Source organism: Paroedura picta, chromosome 13, assembly GCF_049243985.1.
Source record: "Paroedura picta isolate Pp20150507F chromosome 13, Ppicta_v3.0, whole genome shotgun sequence".
In the NCBI taxonomy this organism is placed as follows: Eukaryota; Metazoa; Chordata; class Lepidosauria; order Squamata; family Gekkonidae; genus Paroedura; species Paroedura picta.
In genome coordinates this window covers 33,904,806-33,924,584 of record NC_135381.1, presented here as the reverse complement: position 1 = coordinate 33,924,584, position 19,779 = coordinate 33,904,806, and the positions used below count along the sequence as shown (strand labels likewise).

The following is a 19,779-nucleotide window of genomic DNA, read 5'->3' as shown; positions in this document are numbered from 1 at the left end:
GGAAAGTAATCAGTGGATAGATAGTAGCAGCTATTTGTTCGTCTGGCTGCCTGCCTGCCTTCCATCCATCACATCTCATTCCAAGCTGGCCGTGAAAGTGTTAACAGGCTGCTTTTTAATGAAGCTGCTGCAAGACCCTGCTGCTCATCAGCTCGTGAATCCTAGCTCTCCTTCTAGCTGCACGGCTCTTTTATGAAGTGAACCTTTAAAGGTGAGGGATTGCTTGCTGGCAAATAGATGCTGTTCTTGAAAGGCTTTGCAGTTGAGATTGGTGTTTTTTTGCTTGTTTTTTTGTTTTGCAGTGGGGGCAAGGAAGAGAGATTTATTTGGCTATATTAGCAGAGTGTTTACTTTGCAAGGAGTGGAGCTGTAATTATTGGAAGTGATTCTGGGCGTTGATGGGCCATGGGAGAGACGGTCTCGCCCTCTTTACTGCCACTGACAGAGCAGCTCGCATTAATACCTGCCAGAGCTCAGGATGGTTTTTTTTAAAAAAAGAAGCTCGAAAGATTGTAGACACGTGGCAATAAAGCGAAAGTTGCCTTTGCAGGGTGGGAAGAGCCGGGAGAATTGCAAATGGGTTGTCCCCTCCCCTTGTTTGAAAGCGATAAATCCCCTATTTGCAAATGGGGCTGAGTGATTATGTGGATGCTGGAGGAAGAAGGAAAAGCAAGGGAACTGATTCTAGGTAAGATTTCAGACAGATTCTTAGTTGTGCAATCCTGCTCACTTACACAAGGCTGGCTAGAGCTGTCAGTTACCATCTTTCATGCCGTCTGAGTGGGGACTGAGGCAGGATGGAGAGGAAGTCCAGGTAATAAATCATTCTGCAACCTCTTGGGGTAGAGAGGCACGCATAACAGAGGCATGCTTCCTCATGTGCTATCCCAGCTGAGGAAGGACCTTCCTTGAAGCCCAGGTCATAGTTGTAAAGGGAGGAAATGACAGGCACTAACCACATTTATCCCATGTTCCATGTCTCTGTCCCCTGCCTGTGTGGTGCCATCAACAGCTGCTTGGGTGACTAGGGCGGGAAACCAGCCCAGCTTATGTGAATACACACATGCATACAGGTGATAATTCTTATGTTTCATTTAAAGGTAAAGGTATCCCCTGTGCAAGCACCGAGTCATTTCTGACCCTCGGGGTGACGCCCTCTAGCGTTTTCATGGCAGACTCAATTCCCCAGTCATTACCGTTTACCCCCCAGCAAGCTGGGTACTCATTTTACCGACCTCGGAAGGATGGAAGGCTGAGTCAACCTTGAGCCGGCTGCTGGGATCAAACTCCCAGCCTCATGGGCAGAGCTTTCAGACTGCATGTCTGCTGCCTTACCACTCTGCGCCACAAGAGGCTCTTTCATGTTTCATTTACAGGACTGTAAAAACTCAACCCAAACTGGATTTACCACCCTAAATCACGCATCCCATCAGTGAGCAACCAGTGAGCAACCAGGGATAAGAACACATGAACTTCTAACCTGGTGAGCCGGGTTTGATTCCCCACTCTCCCCACTCTCCGACATGCAGCTCCTAACCACTACACCAAGCTGGCTGTCCAGTTTGGATCCTATGGATGGATCCTATAGTTGTTTACTTGGAGGGAGTGCCATTCAGGTCAATGGGAAATACTGTCAAGTAGGATTGTTCTACAGTTAGATATCGCGCATGCTTACTTTGAAGAAAATCCCTATTGAATTCAGTGGATTTACTCCTGAGCACAGAGTGCATAGGATTGTGGTCCAGAACTGAAATTCCACCTGCATTAACTTCAAAGTAGAGGCTATTGAATGAAATGGGATGTCTGGCTAATGCTTTAGTCCTACACACTGTCCCACTGAAATATGTAAACCTTTGTGTGTACACGATTGAGTGCAGGCCTATTAGCACAAGGGATTTACTTCTGAGTAAATAGACTTCAGATCAGATTATAAATACAGTTCCAATTGGGGTCACAGTACGATTACGTTAAGTTCCTCCGACCAGAGATAATTTCGTTGGCTTTGCAGGGATTAACTTTAGAGATGGCTAGAATACTGTCAACAGAATAATTAGGCCCAATGGATCCTGAAACAATTTCTGAAGGTGCTTTCAAACATCATGTTTACCGCATGGCACGGCATTCGTGTTCCCTCTGAGGCTCGAGAGAGAGCTGTTGGGATGCTCCTTTAGGGCAACTTTCCACTGGGATTATGGTGTGTGCAAACCCTATTGAAACGATGATAGTGCACAAAAGGACAGCGATTATCCCGGGAGGAGAAAGGAACGCAGGGAACTGCCCTACGCTGAGCTAGGCTGTGAGCCCTGCAGGGAATCTTCCACTCTCCAAAGCTACAGACAGAAGCATCTTTCTTACAGTACCCCTGCATTTTGCCCACTGGTGCCTGAAGTGCCAGCAGGAGGAAGTGGAAGGAAAATAGCTCATGTGCCAGCACGACATCACCACACCAGTCCTCATGCCTTGAGTTTTCCCAGGGGGTTGCTGACTACAGCCTGGTAACTCTGACAAAGGAGAAGAGATGATTCAATTTGTTTTATCTTTTCCATGTTAAAAATAAAGGAACTAGACAAACGGAAAAGAAAAAAAAATACATATCAAATTAAGGACTGTTAGACACTGCGTTCATTCTCCATGGGGTCGCGATGAGTCGGACACGACTTCGCGCCTAACAACAACAACAACAAATACATTGTGTAATACAATAAATAGCGGTGAAGACTAACCTGCAGAAGAAGTGGAGGAGCTGGGCGGTGAAGAAGATGCGTGGGGGAATGCTCCACGGAGCTTGAGAGTGCGGTAGCTTACCCATCTATCACCCAGAGTGGCACCTCAAGAACAGGGGTGGCAGCGAGGCAGTGAGCCCAATGGTTGGGCTGGGCCATGTATCGTGCTAATGGGGAGCTTGGTCCCTGCAGGAAATTTGCTGAGGATTTCAGAGTGTTGATGGGAACAAAGCTTATGGAGGTTCTTTCTGGTGGTGGTTCAGCATGGGATGGAGCCAGTTTTGGGAGAAGTTCGGTCTGCGCATCGGACTCCCCAGGTATGGGGCCTCCTTATGAGGTGGCAGGTCTCTGAACAGGGCCAACCCAGCAGGGGAGGCATGGCGCTTGCAGTGCCATGTAGCTTGGGATGGAACCAAGGTAGGTATACACGTCACCTTGGCACCCCAAGGTTTACTGTGCCAGGTGGCTTGGGGGGGGGGGGGGGTCACAGGGAAGTCTGCACTTCCACTTGGCACCACAGGTAACATGCTTCCCTATGATAGGAATCCAGTGGCAAGGGGGCGTGTGTTCCCGACTGGGGAACCAAGTGGGCTCCAGGGTACCGCTGGATGCTTCCTTTGGAAGGGATCCTAGCGGCAAGGGGACCCATGTTCCCAGAGGGAGAACAGGGTGGGCTCCAAGACAGCGCTGGGGTCTGGGTTCTTGTGGTCAGGTGGCTACAAGTTAGTCTCCCTCTCCCATGCTGTGGCAACACTCCTGCGGAGTTAACAATAAAGCTGTGGCCTTGCTTAAGCCCACAAAATATGTATGCATCATCTTTGAGCCCAAGATGCTCTCCTGCAAGACCAAAAAGACACTCTCTGGCTCTTTCTCATCCAAATCTTAACAATTTAACAAGAGGTGTACTGCTATGCTTACCACTGTATCAAGACGTCCATTATCACAACTTATTCCATTAAATAGCTTATTACTTCTACACCTGACGAAAGAAATCCTTTTCGATTATTATATTAATTGGCAGAGGTATGGACTGTAAAATGTTCTTAATTCAACTTAATTCAAAACATGTCTTAATGTTATTTATAACTGTATTTTACTGTTGATGTTTCCCACCCTTAGCCTCACAGGAAATTGTTTTGTGTAAAAATATTATCAGGGTTAATATATAAATGATGAGACCAGATAAGAAGAAGAAGAAGAAGAAGAAGAGTTGGTTCTTATATGCTGCTTTTCCCTACCCGAAGGAGGCTCAAAGCGGCTTACAATCACCTTCCCTTTCCTCTCACCACAACAGACATCCTGTGGGGTGGGTGAGGCTGAGAGAGCCCTGATATCACTGCTCGGTCAGAACAGTTTTATCAGTGCCGTGACAAGCCCAAGGTCACCCAGCTGGCTGCCTGTGGGGGAGCGCAGAATCGAACCCGGCTTGCCAGATTAGGAGTCCGCACTCCTAACCACTACACCAAACTGGCTCTATAAGGCAGTGTTATAGTATAAAAAGGATATTTCACTAGGCTACCAGGGTAGGAGAATTTGGGAATAAAACAAGAAGAACATGGCTTCCAATAGCTCATAAAGGAACTCTACACCTTAGCTGCTACGCGGTTGAAGTCTGAGATGGATCTCTCTCCTGCCTAAAGCAGTTCTCTTCTTCTTCTGGGATGAAGGGGTGGAAGCAGATAACCTTCTCTTCCATTTTTAGTTGCAGACGTGGGAAGCAAGCACATACGCAATGGCCGGTAAACACTTTGCATGCCAAGAAGCAAACCACGTCGCCCACTATGGCCTCTTCCCACTAGCAGTTAGGGTCAATAAACACTCACCCCTTTTCTGACAGACAGCAGCGGACTCTTGCTAAACAGACAAAGGCTAACAGAAGGGCAGGCTACAAGAATAAAGATTCATTATTATATCAATTTTTGCATATTATCATTTAAACTATCATCAAAAATATTACCGCACCATAATTCAAAACAAGAATTCATTATAAGAAGGAACCAATAGATGATATAGAGTCTTATGATTCAACTTCTAATTCTTTATCAAATTGCATATTATTTTAAATTGTTTCTCATTGTAAATGTATCTTTTGCTTTCATAATACACTATCCTTCCACAGATTTGGGATTGAGATTATTCAATTTGGGGTTTTTTTTTTTTAAAGAAATGCTAATAGCATGGGGGGAACGGCTTCCTTAATCAGATCAGAAATCTAATGGTAAGAATGCCAGCCAAGAGTGCTGGACTGAGCTCTAAGAGATCTGGGTTCGAAACCTGACTATGCTATGGGAAATCACTGGGTAGCATTCTCTCTCTGCTTAATATATCACCTGGGTTGTCAACCTCCAGACAGTGATTGGAGACCTCTCAGGATCACACCTGATTTTCATATTACAGTGATAAATTCCCCTGGAGAAAATGGCGGTTTTGGAAGTTGGGCTCCAGTGTGGTGTAGTCGTTAGGAGTAGCAGCATCTAATCTGGTGACCAGGGTTTGATTCCCTGCTCCTCCACATGCAGCCAGCTGGGTGGCCTTGAGCTGGTCACAGCAATGATAAAGCTGTCCTGACTGAGCAGTACTGTCAGAGCTCTCTCTGCCCCATCAGCCTCACAGGGTGTCTGTTGTGGGGAGAGGAAGGGAAGGCGATTGTAAATTGCTTTTAGACTCCTGGTAGAGAAACCAACTTCTTCTTCTTCTTCTTCTTCTTCTTCTTCTTCTTCTTCTTCTTCTTCTTCTTCTTCTTCTTCTTCTTCTTCTTCTTCTTCTTCTTCTTCTTCTTCTTCTTCTTCCACTATTATATTCTGCTGAGGTCTCTCCCAGTCCTAAGACTTGTCTTCCTCAGATATCTCCAAATATCCAGGAATTTCCAGAGTTGGCAGCCCTACCTACCTCACAGGGTGATTGTGAGGATAAATCAAGTAATGGAGACTGATCTGAGCTTGTAGAAGGTAGGGTGGGTTATGTGTGAAGCTCCACTGGATCTTCTCCCTAAAGATGATCTTCCCACGGGCAATAGTAACTCGAGATCTGTGCAGGGCTCTTCCGCTGGCCCTTTCCAGACACAATGTCCTCTTCTTCTGAGCTATGGGTCAGTCTCATCAAGGTCCCAGGTGGCCTACTTGCAAATATTTTGGATGAAAAGCCACTATTTTTTTTAAAAAGCATTAAAACAACTTTTTGAAGACACGGCTTGTGGTGTCAACGTCAAGAGATGTCACCAGAAAATGTCATGCATATTGCTGCATCCCATTCAACTTTATTTGCAAGGAGGGAAGTGAGGAAGACAAAAGCCCAATTGCTATAGCAGTGTGAACTCTTTTCACGGCAGGGAGGGCAAAGAAACCCTCCTGCTGTTTTTTGCAGACATGAATGGGATACATTTCACTCAAATGGCAGCCACTAATGCAAGGCACTGGGAAGGCCACCCTGTACTGAGTCTGCCATGAAAACGCTGGAAGGCATCACCCCAAGGGTCAGAAATGACTCGGTGCTTGCACAGGGGGATACCTTTACCTTTAATGCAAGGCAAGGGGTTAAATATTTTCTGCACAATCTCCCCTGATGTTTCCATGCCTCAGGGGTACTCAACCTGTGGTCCTCCAGATGTCCACGGACTACAATTCCCATGAGCCCCTGCCAGCATTTCCTGGCAGTGGCTCATGGGGATTGTAGTCCGTGGACATCTGGAGAACCACAGGTTGACTACCCTGTCTTACATAACTGGAACCGTGTTATCTTATAATCCTCCAGTATCTGTCTCTCTGAAATTCAGTCAATACTTACAACAGAACTTTCTAGTTAAATGCACACAAACGTAATTTTTAGCGTTTATACAGTGTTCTTTTTGTGAATTCAAAAGGTGTCCACACTGACCTTAGAGTCAAACTGTGCTCCACACAGTTTGTTATCCCCCAAGTATCTAGTATTTCCCAACCCAGACCTGGCAACCCTACTAGGACCAATCCAACAATCCCTCCCTGAGGCTGATTAAACGGGCCTGATGATAGATTTAACCATACAGTGTGCAGTCCAGTGACCAGTAATGTTTGCAATAAAGTTGAAGAAGAAGAAGAGTTGGTTCTTATATGCTGCTTTTCTCTACTTGAAGGAGTCTCAAAGTGGCTTCCAATCGCCTTCCCTTCCTCTACCCACAACAGACACCCTGTGAAGTAAGGGAGGCTGAGAGAGCTCTGATATTACTGCTCGGTCTGAACAGCTCTATCAGAGTCTCAAAGCGGTTTACAATTGCCTTCCCTTCCTCTCCCCACAACAGACACCCTGTGAGGTAGGTGAGGCTAAAGGAGCCCTGATATTCCTGCTTGGTCAGAACAGTTTTCTCAGTGCTGTGGCGAGCCCAAGGTCACCCAGCTGGCTGCATGTGGGGGAATACGGAATCAAACCCGGCCCGCCAGATTAGAAGTCCGCACTCCTAACCACTACTCCAAGCTGGCTCTTGTAAGAAAGATTAATATTTTTATCATGAGAACATCAGGAGAGCCCTGCTGGATCCAACCAGTGAGGGTCCATCTAGAGGTTGCAGCTTGTCTCATGTGATGCCCCAGCCCAGTTCCTCTGGAAGGCCAACAACAGAACATAGAAGCTGAGGACTTACCTAATGTTGTTTCCTGTCCCTGGGACTCAGACGTTGACTGCCTCTGAACATGGAGGTTTCCCTCAGCCAGTGTGGCTAGTAGCCACTGATAGACCTGTCCCCAATGAATCTATTTGTCAATGCTTTGGCCATCACTATATCCTCAGGCTGGGTGGCAAGTAGCTACAAAGCGACCTTAGCGAGCCAGTCCGACGCCTGGCCAGACTGTGGATCTCTGATGTGCAGATGCATTGTGGCTGATGGCTCAGTTTCATTGGGTTGCTGTTCACATAACAAAGTTGGGCAGCCTATTTCTTTTGTCCCGACAGCCTCACATTCAAATCAGGCCTAAGTGCCACAGGACGTATTTGTCTCCCATTCGTCATTCTGGAAAGTGGCTTTGAACAGGGGTAGTCAACCTGTGGTCCTCCAGATGTTCATGGACTACAATTCCCATGAGCCCCTGCCAGCAAATGCTAGCAGCGGCTCATGGGAACTGTAGTCCATGAACATCTGGAGGACCACAGGTTGACTACCCCTGGCTTTGAACACTGCTGGCACTATGTAAACCAGGGGTAGTCAACCTGTGGTCCTCCAAATGTTCACGGACTACAGTTCCCATGAGCCCCTGCCAGCATTTGATGGCTGGGGCTCATGGGAATTGCAGTCCATGAACATCTGGAGGACCACAGGTTGAGGATCCCTGATGTAAACAATGGCAATAATCATCATCATTGTGCACAATACTAACAACAGTAATCTCCTCTTCTTTTGCCTTCATCCCAGATCCCGCGTCCCTCTGGTCCAAGGAGGTTCAGCATCCTTCCATTAGTCATTGTTAACCCTCTGCTCCTTTAATCTAGCCGCAATATTAAAGAAATAACTTTTCACACATGCCGGCTGTCCTCAACGGATGAAACCAGGCTTCCGACGAGGTGATTGAGTACTTCTATATCGTACTCGATTGTGGCCAGATCCCGAAAGCTGCCAAAACGGCTGACTAAAGGGTTTGATTCTTCCCAGTGCTTCGATTGAGAATGCGTGACACGCAGCTCTCGTAGCCGGCTCTCTTTTTCTCTGCCCCCAGTTACGGTTATCATCAACCCGTTCACAAATCCCCTGGAAAGTTTAGTGGAATTTTGATGGAGAAGGTGCATGTATGTGTGGGCCCCCCCTTCTCCCCGCAGCTTCCAGCAGATGCTGAAGTGTCATATTGTGTTGTCCAATTACGATGGAAGTTGACAAGTGAGCAATACCCCGAGCTGCTTTTAATTCTCTTTGAGCATGCAGCATTGTTTGGATGGCAGGCGGCTCCTCAGAAAAAGATGCACTCTTCCCTCCACCCCCCATCATCTGAATCCCTCTGGTCTAACGAGCTTAGTGCTAGCGTAGTTTGAAGGTTGCGAACTGCGCTGCTCACACCCTCTGGCACATTTGCGCATAAGTGCATGCTCTTTTTGCAGGCAAGAGAAGTGGGTTCTCTCCCTCTCCCTCTCTCTCTCTCTCTGGCTTTGCTTTCACTGTGATTTGTGGAGGCTCGTTATGTGCAAGGCGGACGAGGGGGACATAACGGGAGTGATGTGCCGTCGTTTCTTGAGTCCCTTACAATACTTTTCTCTTGATGCCTAATGTATGGCCAGAGGTAAATCTTTGCTTCCTAATGTCAGTCAAGGATGCTGTTGAATTTTAAGGGCCTTGTTACATGTAAAGAGCAATGAATATCTCATGCAAATGACAGGCCTGTGGAAGGGAATGCTTAAAAGACGATGACAGCCTTCGCTCCTTGGAGCACCATCCCTGGTGACAATTCTTTTGCTCCAAAGCTGGCCAAAGACAGAATGTTTTATTTATTTAATTGCTTAAAAAAATATTGTATATGATTTGTATATGATTGTTACCCTCATCACCCCAAAGGTTTTGGGCAGATCACATTAGCTGTCTATCTGTCTCCTATAGATCTAAGGTATTTGGGACATGTTAATTTGCTTGCCAGTGTGGATGTCAACATAGTCATGACACAAGAAGAAGAAGAAGAAGAGTTGGTTCTTATATGCTGCTTTTCCCTACCCAAAGGAGGCTCAAAGCGGCTTACAGTCGCCTTCCCATTCCTCTCCCCACAACAGACACCCTGTGGGGTAGGTGAGTCTGAGAGAGCCCTGATATTACTGCCCGGTCAGAACAGTTTTATCAGTGCCGTGGCGAGCCCAAGGTCACCCAGCTGGTTGCATGTGTGGGAGTGCAGAATCGAACCTGGCATGACAGATTAGAAGTCCGCACTCCTAACCACTACACCAAACTGGCTCTCAGGAAAGCTGAAGCTTGGTGTGCTTACCTTGATTACTAGACTTGTGAGAAAGCTACTTTTTGCATTGCTACATGCAAGTCTCAAATTAAAAAGGGGGGGGGTGAGACCAATAAACCACCAATTGGTTGGCTCCGTTGATTGACAGGCCGAGCAGTGGTGATTGAAATAGCGCCTTGCTCTCTCGTTTGCTGTTTGCACAGCATGTGTGAAGGTGAAAGGTAAGGCAGGAAGGCACTGAAGTGTGGAGAGGAGGGATAGCATGATTTAAGGCATTTCTGCACATCGGTAAAAATAGCATTTCACCAGCTGAATGGTGTAACGCTAAATATAATCGCACCTCCCGGCCCCTCTTCACCTTTTTGCTGTCTCGCTCTTCTCTGTCGCCTTTTCATGCTTGTCACTCTCCAGAAGTGCTTCTGGAAATGGCAGAAGAGAGCAATGCAGTTTATACAGACTCTCTTCCACCAGTCAATCAAGCCAGGCAGACAATCCCCTTTCTCCATGCTTTAAAGGTCCCGTGATGCTTGCTAATTTTTTTAAAATGCATACCTATCCATTGCTATGCCTATGCATTTAATCATAGGTGCATAGCACTTTTTGAATACTTCCCCTTATGGAATCATGAGTCTTGTTAATTTAAAAAAATAATCTTATTCCCAATTTATTTTGGGAGGGGAGGGGGGGAGCTTTAGAGAGGCATGCTTTGTGCTACAACTTTAGGAATAATATTTCTAGTTTCGCCTGCACACTTGTCTGCCTGTTTGTTGCTCCAGGATGTTTTGGGATTCCCAGAGAAGCTCTTTAAAATGGAGGATGTAGCCAGCTGGTTACTGCCCAGACGCTGCATGCTGGCGACGTCATATGGAGGGGCCGGAATATAACAACTACCTAAGGTGAGAATTTCAATACATTTAAAGGGTGCGGAAATGCCCTTAATATCATGCTATTGCAGGTTGCAGGCATCTTGCCATTTCGGCCACTGTGCGGAAATGCCCATTGAGTTGGGAAAGATTTTTTCCCTCTGTTTGAAACTTTTGAACCAGGCTTTGATTGGGGAACATGAGTTTCCAGGTGGCAGCCAGGAATGTAAGTCTGAAAAGAAGAGAACCCTCCTGTATGTAGTGGGAGCCTCTTCGTTCACATGGTTGAACCAATTGAAGAAGATTCTGTCCTAATTTGAAGACTGCTAGTAGTCAGAAATGCATCAATGTTGATTACCACAGCTGCTATGGGATAGGCAGGAGATTTCTGTCTGCAGATGCAAAGATAATGCCTCTTAAGTTTTTTCGAAGCACTACCTGCCCCAGTCAGGTGGAAGAAAACTAGGATTGTCAAAGAAGAAACTGTGTGCCATGAAATTCATTGACTGAAGGTATGATGACTCACAGGGATATAGTGAAGGAACTGAATGAGGTGTGGGGAAGACCTGGGTTCAAATTTCACCTGAGTGGAAATCCATATTTTTTTAGTGTCTTTCTCAGTCAGCACAATATTAATAGTAATAAACCCTTCATGTTGGTTATTAGAGAGGAGAAATGAACTAAAAATTATGAGAGTACTTGTACACAAAATAAATGATTAATAATAGAATGTCAGTGTGGGCCGAAAGGGCTATTACTTAGCAGAACCTGCTGAAGTCATAGAAACAATTATGTTGGACAAGAGGTGAGGCAAAATTTCTCCTGCCTCAGGCCATTTCTAAGCAATATTCACTACTGTTCTATTCAGCTGACTTTGAATTTCTTCTGCTGGTGTGCAAACAGCACTTACCGCAGCTTGAACCAGGTTCAAATGTTCAGGGTTTCGTTTTTTGGCTTCACTGTTATAAAAAATAATAATTTTAAAAAGCCCTTATGAGTCTGAAATGCACTTTCAGTCTCATCTACTGGAAATGCCTGTGCTGATTTTTGAAAGACAAATCCTAGCTCAAGGCCTGCAAAATGTTTTGTATCATTTATGGGGATGCTGAGTGTGCTCTCATGAGAGAAGACAGCTCAGTATTTGAGAAATGCACACGAGGTGGTTGTGTTTTCTCAGTGTGTGTGTGCAGGGTAGTGATTTGAGAGCTGTATGACGACTGCGTAGACCCAAGTTCTAATTCTCCCTCAGCCATGACTTTTTCTGAGTGCCAGTCACTTTCTCTCACCCTAATCTGCCTCAAAGACCGTTTACGCACTGGAGGTTTCATGCTGGGCTGCAGGCTGGAGTTTTAGTCGTGGCAGGTTGCCCCGCCTCTTCCTTTACCCACCTGGGGGAGCATTTGAAGAAGAAGAAGAAGAAGAAGAAGAAGAAGAAGAAGAGTTGGTTCTTATATGCCGCTTTTCCCTACCTGAAGGAGGCTCAAAGCGGCCTTCCCATTCCTCTCCCCACAACAGACACCCTGTGGGGTGGGTGAGGCTGAGAGAGCCCTGATATTCCTGCTCAGTCAGAACAGTTTTCTCAGTGCCGTGGGGAGCCCAAGGTCACCCAGCTGGTTGCATGTGGGGGAGCGCAGAATTGAACCCAGCATGCCAGATTAGAAGTCCACACTCCTAACCACTACACCAATTTGGCCTGGTGTGCCTCATCCGCCCCCGATTTGTGCTCCTGCATGGGAGCTGGGGCAGTGAAGTTCCCAGGGCATAAACGGTCATAGAGTGGTTGTAAGGAAGTATGAGCTATGCATGGTACTTTGAGCTGCACAGAAGGGTAAGATAAAAAAATGAGATAGTCAGTAGTCCTTGGCATTATTCAACATGACCTAGGGTTGAGTTCCAAGAACACGTTTGGGGGTGGGTGGGGAGACTACAGCCAGGTAAGCCCTAGCTTTCGTTAAGTGTGGCTTCTGGTTATTGTATAGGCTTAGCAGATCACAACCTCCAGAGCCCGTGCAGTTTCTTTGGGCCTGGCTCAGAAGAAAGCAGGAAGATGTTGGCCAAGAGGATGTCCAACACAAGACTAGAAGCACAAAAATTACTAGGGAGCAGGAAAATAAGAGGGTTTTTCTAGGTGAGCTCTGCAGGACCCTGGGGTATCCAGACAGCAAGTCACTTCCACTGGATAAAAGTAGAAGGGATGCCAGGTGTTTGGAGTTAAGTGCTCCCAGAAATTTTCTTCATATACAACAGCCGTGTGTGTGTGTGTTTGTGTGTGTGTGTGTGTGAGAGAGGGAGACTTGGAGAGAGAGATTTGGATCAGAACAGTGTGAAAAAGGTGGAATATAATTCATCTCCCTTGTACCTTTTTGAAACAGTCTGATAAAGGTAATGATTTCTCTCTTAGTGTGAACCATAGACCATGAATTTGGTCTGACAGGCAAGAAACAGATTGATAGGGCATTTTCAGGTTGGTAAAACAGCACAGGAAGTGTTTAAGACCCCTTCCCCTGAAGTTAGTCCTGATCTGGATCAGCTTCCTGCCCAGCTGCTGATTGCAAAGAAAAACATAATGTTTGGGTACTCTAAAAAAGAAATGTTCACTCTCTCCTATTTGACCGTGAGGCCTTATCTGATGGCTCTGATGGTTCTCTTTCCCAGGCTCCACTGGGCCCAGTGTATCTGAGAGACCGCCTCCCTGCCTATACCCCCAGAAGAGCTCTACGCTCCACCACCTCCAACTGGCTGCAGATTCCTGGCCCTAAAGAGGCACGTCGGACCTCAACAAGGGCCAGAGCCATCTCGGTCCTGGTCCCCTCCTGGTGGAACGAGCTCCCCGAAGAAATCAGGGCACTGCCGGAACTTCCACAATTCCACAGGGCCTGCAAAAAGGAGCTCTTCCACCAGGCATTTGGTGGGGCCAACTGACCCATAACAGGTCCCCCCCCCCCGACTGAGAGGTCGAACCTACCAAGGGTGTGTCAAAGTTATTGTTGAAGTGCTGTTCTAGTGGTTCTAGTTGGTGTGTTGTTGTTATTGTTATACTGTTATATTGATTTTGATAGTGTTCTATGTAAATGTTCCAAAATGTTTTATGTAAACCTCCCAGAGCCGTAGGGAAGGGCGGCATAAAAATCTAAGTACACAAATAAATAAATAAAATGAGGAGGGGACATTTTAAATTTGTATCACATTCTTTTCTGGAGCTTTTCTGGACACAAACGGATTGAATCTCTGCTGAGAGAGGAGGGAGATCAGGATGGTTGGTGAACAGGATGGGGCACTTCCTTAAGAGTGTTTGAGTCCTTGGGGGCTCTGGGTTGCCCAAGCTTGGCTCAGTAGCCTGGTTGTCCATGGGACTTTGCTTCTCCACAGCCTCAGTTGCTGGGCCTCTGGGTTGCCACAACACTCTGGCATCTTTCTTCTTAAACAGTGTCCCTATTCCACACACGCTGGATAATGCACTTTCAGCATGCTTTTGCATCTGTATTTTCCTGTGCAAAAGAGGAAACTCTTCTTCTAAAGTGCACAGAAAGTGCATTATCCCAGGGGTAGTCAACCTGTGGTCCTCCAGATGTTCATGAACTACAATTCCCATGAGCCCCTGCCAGGTGCTCATGGGAATTGTAGTCCATGAACATCTGGAGGACCACAGGTTGACTACCCCTGCATTATCCAATGTGTGCAGAATGGCTACTATCACTGCTTGAGGCTGGGGTCTTGATGACTGCAGAAAGGGAAAAAGCTGATTCTAAGGAAAAACCTCCCCAAGTGACCAGGAAACATTGCTTGGAAATCCTTGGTGAGCTTCCTCAACCCCCCCCCCCCCCATCCCCAGACAGAAAAGCCAGATTCAAAGGCTAGAAGCTGCTAAATAAGAGCCATATGAGTGTGTCTGGAATTTTCTTAATGATTTTGAACTAAGAAACAAAATGCTTTGGCTGCAGGCCTCTGGTCTCACAATACGTAGTTCATAAATAACATCCCTTTGGAATATTCAGTCTAGGGGAATTCGATAATGTTACACAGAGACTCAAATGTCAAAATTGTAAAGGTGCAGCAGTAAAAGGTTGGGGGTGGCGGGAAAAGCAAGCTTCAGGAGCCTCCCTTTTCCCTTTTGAATGCCTTTGGTTCTCCTGCTTTCATCTTGTGGACTTGTTAACATCCAGGAGAAACCTCCAACTCATCATCTAATAGGTCAGGTTTTATGATGTCAACCTAGAGTTCTTTAAGCTGGATCTGCAGTCTTAGAAAAAAAGGAGAAATATTTCAGGAGCATTCTGGTGGTTCAAGGTAGACCATGATTTAATGGGTAATTATATTGTGGAATTTATTGTGGACATGCAGTTAGCTGTAAGTATAAGGGGGACAGAGGGACTGATGGAGGAGAGGTCCACTAGCAGCTACTAGCCATGCTGAGTAAAGGGAACCTCCCCATCCCAAGACAGTAAGCCTCTTAATACCAGAATGCTGTAGTGGTTAAGGGCAGCAGCTTCTAATCTGGAGGACTGAGTTTGATTCCCCACTCCTGCAGCCAGCTGGGTGGCTTTGGGCCAGTCACAGTTCTCTCAGAGCTCTCAGCCTCAGCTACCTCACAGGGTGTCCGTTATGGGGAGAGGGAGGGAAGGTGATTGTAAACTGTGTTGAGGCTCCCCTGGGTAGTATAAAGCAGCGTAAAAAATCCAGCTCTTTTTCTTGTACAGCAATGCTGGGAGGTGACGTCAGCAGAAGGACTTGTCGTTTCAAGGAGGTCGAGAACTGCTGTTGCGGCCACTGATAGGAAGAGCCGTCCTTTCTGTTCAGATGGTTTTGCGCACGTTCTTCAGGTGTTTGTAGAAAAAAAAAACGAGGCCACCAGAAATAGAACAAATAACAGGCAGCAGCACAGGCTTGACGACCCTCATGGAGAAAAGGTCAGGGTATGGTTGGGAGACGCAAAGGAAGACGATACACCTGTATCTATACAACCCTATTCCCGTTCCATTACAGCGTTCGACAGCCACTCCTAATGCTTTGAGGACTGTTTATGTTATGCTCTTGTAGCAACGACAATGAGAAATTGCAGTAGCAGTCAAGTGGCAGGCTACAAAAATACATGCATTATTATTATTGTTATTTTCAAGGCGTGAGCTTTCGAGTGCAAGCAGAGTGTTAGTCTGAGGAAGAGTGCTTGCACTCGAAAGCTCACGCCTTGAATAAGTCTTTGTTGGTCTTAAAGGTGCGACTGGACTCTGATTTTATTGTGTTATTGTTATTATTGTTATTCATTCTGAGATTCTGATGCCCCACACATTTTATAAAAATGAGCCCAGCATTGCAAAAACAAATAAATAAATTTAAAAAATCAACATTCAGTACAGCACTCAGTACAAATATATCTGGTACAATCATTGAAAGCAAAACCAAGCATTTATTGTTTTAAAAAAACACAATGAGAAATTGCAGTAGCAATCAAGTGGCAGGCTATAAAAATACATGCATTATTATTGTTGTTGTTGCTATTGTTATTAATTCTGAGATTCTGATGCCCTACACTGTAAAAATCAAACCAGCATTGCAGAAAGAAGTAAATTTTTTAAAAAATCAACATTCAGTACAGCACTCAGTACAAATCTATCTGGCACAATCATTTGAAGCAAAACTAAGCATTTACTGTTAAAAACAAAAAACAAAACCCTTAACACAACTAAAAGGAGCAACAGAAGGGAGAGAATTACATTTTTAAGAAGAATAACTCACAAGATGCTTTTTTAACTGTGATAGGAACCTAAAAGGTTGAGAAGTAGCAGAATATATTAAATATTAAAATGCCAATATTTATTTCATTTCATGTGCATCTATACAATTTTAAAACATCAACATATATCACGCACGATTGCACAAATTCAGAGCGTTTTCACACATGGATAAATGACAAAAAACAAACAAACATAAAAGCAAATGCACTTCAACCCCTCTTCTTCAGTGATCTAATATTGTAATACGCTCAAATGTCATAATGTGGACTATAAGGTGGTAAAGAAATCTGAAATAGATGAAAATATATTATGTAGAGCATTGTTATGCAATAAAAATCTATTAACTTAAAATATATATGTAGGTCTGTATATGAATATTTAGAGAAATGATTATTCACATGAATGAAGAGGCTTCCACACATAAAATGTGTCTAGATATTTATTTATTATTAGATTTCTATACCGCCCTCCCATGTGGCTCAGGGCAGTTCACATACAACACTGCAGAGGTAATACATAGAACAGTCTGAACATATAACAGTTCACAAAATAACACATCAGCAACAATCCAACTGTGGATCTAAATCAACAGAACTCCAATGGATTTGGTCAGTGATAATATAACATCAACGACAACTTAAGACAAACCCCCAGGAAGGTCAGGCTGGTACAGGTCATGGAGGAGGTGTCTGAAGGGGAACCCGTGGCTGTTGTTAGGCCGGTCAGATTCAAACAAATGCCTGGTGGAAGAGCTCTAGGTGTGGATCCACACTCAATCCTGCACCAGAGATGAGGTTCAGGGTGTGGCCTGCTTGGTGGGTAGGGCCAACAACAAATGCTAAATGCTCATTGAAAAAATCAATGGGGATCTGATAACCACCCCTTTCCTGGCCCCAGCAAGAAGGCGGGGGATAGTGATTCCGGGGCCCCATCTTGGACATTTCCCCAAGGGTGGAGAAACACCAGGACCATCCCTGATGAGAAGAACTTTCCAAGCAAAATATCTGGGCTGGCCAGTTCCAGCATTTCTCCCTCAGACTGTTCCTGCACTAGTGATATTGTTCAGATCTGCATTTTTAAAGAGTTAATTATTTTGTCCATTTCTGCACTGAAATCCACTTCTTCAGGCACAGATCTGAATTACCTCCTTACTTGCCCCGCAGCAAAGGAACACCCAGAAAACCCATGTTCATCCTTTCAAGATGGGATCTAATTTGGGGCTGTTCAGTGTGGAAATGCACAAATTCAGATATTTTCACTGTGCCCACCATTTAGAGTCATTTGTACACCCCCCTTTTCTTGTTGCTGTCCTCCCTCCCTCCTGCCCTCTCCCTCCCGAAAAATCTGCTTATTTTTAAACAAAAGGTGATCATGTTACAACAACGTTTCTAAGTTTTAAAAAAGCCGTTTTATGCAACAGCGTTATTATACACAACTGCGTGAGAGCCCAGGTTTTTGTTTAGATTACATTCAGAACACTTTGGGGGGGAAGGAGGGTAGGTGATCAAGGGCACAGAATGGTGGGAATGAAAACAAAGGTAAAAGCAGGCAACATTTTGCAAAAAAAAAAAATTGGGGGGGGGGGAGAAGGGGAAAGGAGCAAAACATGATGGGAGGCTGCCTCTGTTGGACTCAATGCGGAAAGCAAATCACGAATTTCAGCCTGGGAAATAAGGGAAGGAAAGCCCAAACGCGGGAAGGCCAGAGTCTACTCACAGCATCCAAAGGAAATCCAAAGCGATGCGAAAACAAGGTATGTCTTCTAACTCAGAAATGGTTTTAAAGAAGAAATACCTAACCTGGCTTTTCAGTGTGTGAAGGACGAATTTCTGCTTACTCCTAAGCAAGCTTTTTAAGGAAGCAAGAAACTGTCAGGCAAAGTAGCGCTGTGGAGGAACCAAGGAGACCACAAAGTTGTCTTTGGATGGAGACAAAGGGAAAGGCAGAGGAAGGCAGCCTCCTTCACAGATATGAGCAAAGAGAGTTCAAAGCAGCGATCCGGAGGGGCGGGGGGAGGGAACCAGCAGGCACCAAAGAAGAAAGCCCCTCTGGCATTTGTGTGTACTGCAAGATACATATTTATGTACCATTTCCGCACTGAGGAGTAAAACGCGAGTGGCATTGCCAGCTCATTCCCCACCTCCAGAAAACAGAAAAAGGATTGTATTTTGCCTGCACGATCCCAAAAAGACCATGGACATTTTAAAGAAGATTTTATTTTACCTTTGTCAATGTAGGTTTGCGGTCACACTGCAACACAGGCCACAACATTTTTTAAAAATGGAGGAAATGGGGAGGGGAGGGTGGGTGCGAGGGTGGGACTAAGCTGCCAAGACTATCGTGCCTTTCCCCCTCCATACAGTTTTATCCCTGGTTGCTCACTGGTGGCTCACTGGTGGTTTGTGCGATTTAGGGTGGTAAATCCTGTTTTGGTGATTCCCGAAATTGTGAGTTAAAAATGGCCAAATTGTGACCCGGCTACTGGACAGCCTCGGGATGCAGGCAACATCATGTGGAGGGAATTCTAAAAGCCGCCAACATGCGAATTCTGTCCAGGAACATTTTCCTTGTGCAGATATGGCCACGGTAGATTTGAGCTTGTTTATTTCTGTTTACTGAAGGCCGGATACCAAATGCCAGTCTACCAGTACAACTCTGGGGAGAGGCAGTTATGAATGCCACATACACACAAAATAGACTGTACACTATGGGCATACACCCTCTGAACTGTGGCATGAGTGCAAGCCATCTGTAGGACATTTATGTACCTTTGGGTACACAGCCTTTGCACACATACTAAGTAGAGAAAAGACAGAAACTAGATGCCAGGGCCAGGGCCGTCTTTGCTAGCATTGGTAGAGATCAAACGGAAGCTCTGCCTGGCAGGTCCTATTGAAGCAAAAAGAGGAAAAGGGGAGGCTGCCCAGTCCCTTTCTCTGTATTGCCTGGTCTTTAGCACTAGCAAGAAGCCCTGTGCAGAGATCTTCGTGGGAGAGGCAGGGGCAGTCTGTTTGGTGAGATCAACATATGCGCTTCCAGCTTTGCAGGATCAGGCAAAAGGGCAACACACGGCTGGAGTCTTGGTACATGGGTGACTGCCATTAAGTCGGAGTGTTTGGTCTGTTGATAAGAGGCTGCTGGCAAAAGCAGATGCAAAGGTTACTGACTCTGTAAACAGCTCAGCATCAGGAATGCAAATACTTTTAGACATTGGGCTGCATGAGAATACACATGCTTCAGTTCTCTCTGTTTGCTAGGAGTCCTTGCTATTTGGTCCCTGTTCTTAGTAAATGACTGCCTCAATGGAACCTGATCTTTTATTGTTTTACTTAGGTTAAAAACCAGTTTCTCAGCTGACTGGCCTGCAGAAGTCTTCTGGAACTGTAAAGCTGTGGGTGTGCTTCGAAATAAATGATTTATGCAATTCCATCAACATGTCTGGCACTTCACAAAGTCCAACCACAAAAAAAATAACGTCAAACAAGAATAGGATCCTGTCCCAAAGAGTTTACAGTCTAAATTTAGACCACAAAAAAAGTGGGTTTGTAGCTCAGAAATAAAATACTCA

At 45.4% G+C, this 19,779-nt stretch overlaps 1 long non-coding RNA gene across 1 annotated transcript; it reads left to right on the top strand.

The window, feature by feature from the left end:
• Positions 1–139: 139 nt before the first annotated feature.
• Positions 140–15,615, top strand: LOC143822646 (uncharacterized). The gene is made up of 3 exons (XR_013226223.1): positions 140–211; positions 10,393–10,512; positions 15,177–15,615. It is a non-coding gene; the product is annotated as an uncharacterized LOC143822646 (long non-coding RNA).
• Positions 15,616–19,779: the final 4,164 nt, after the last annotated feature.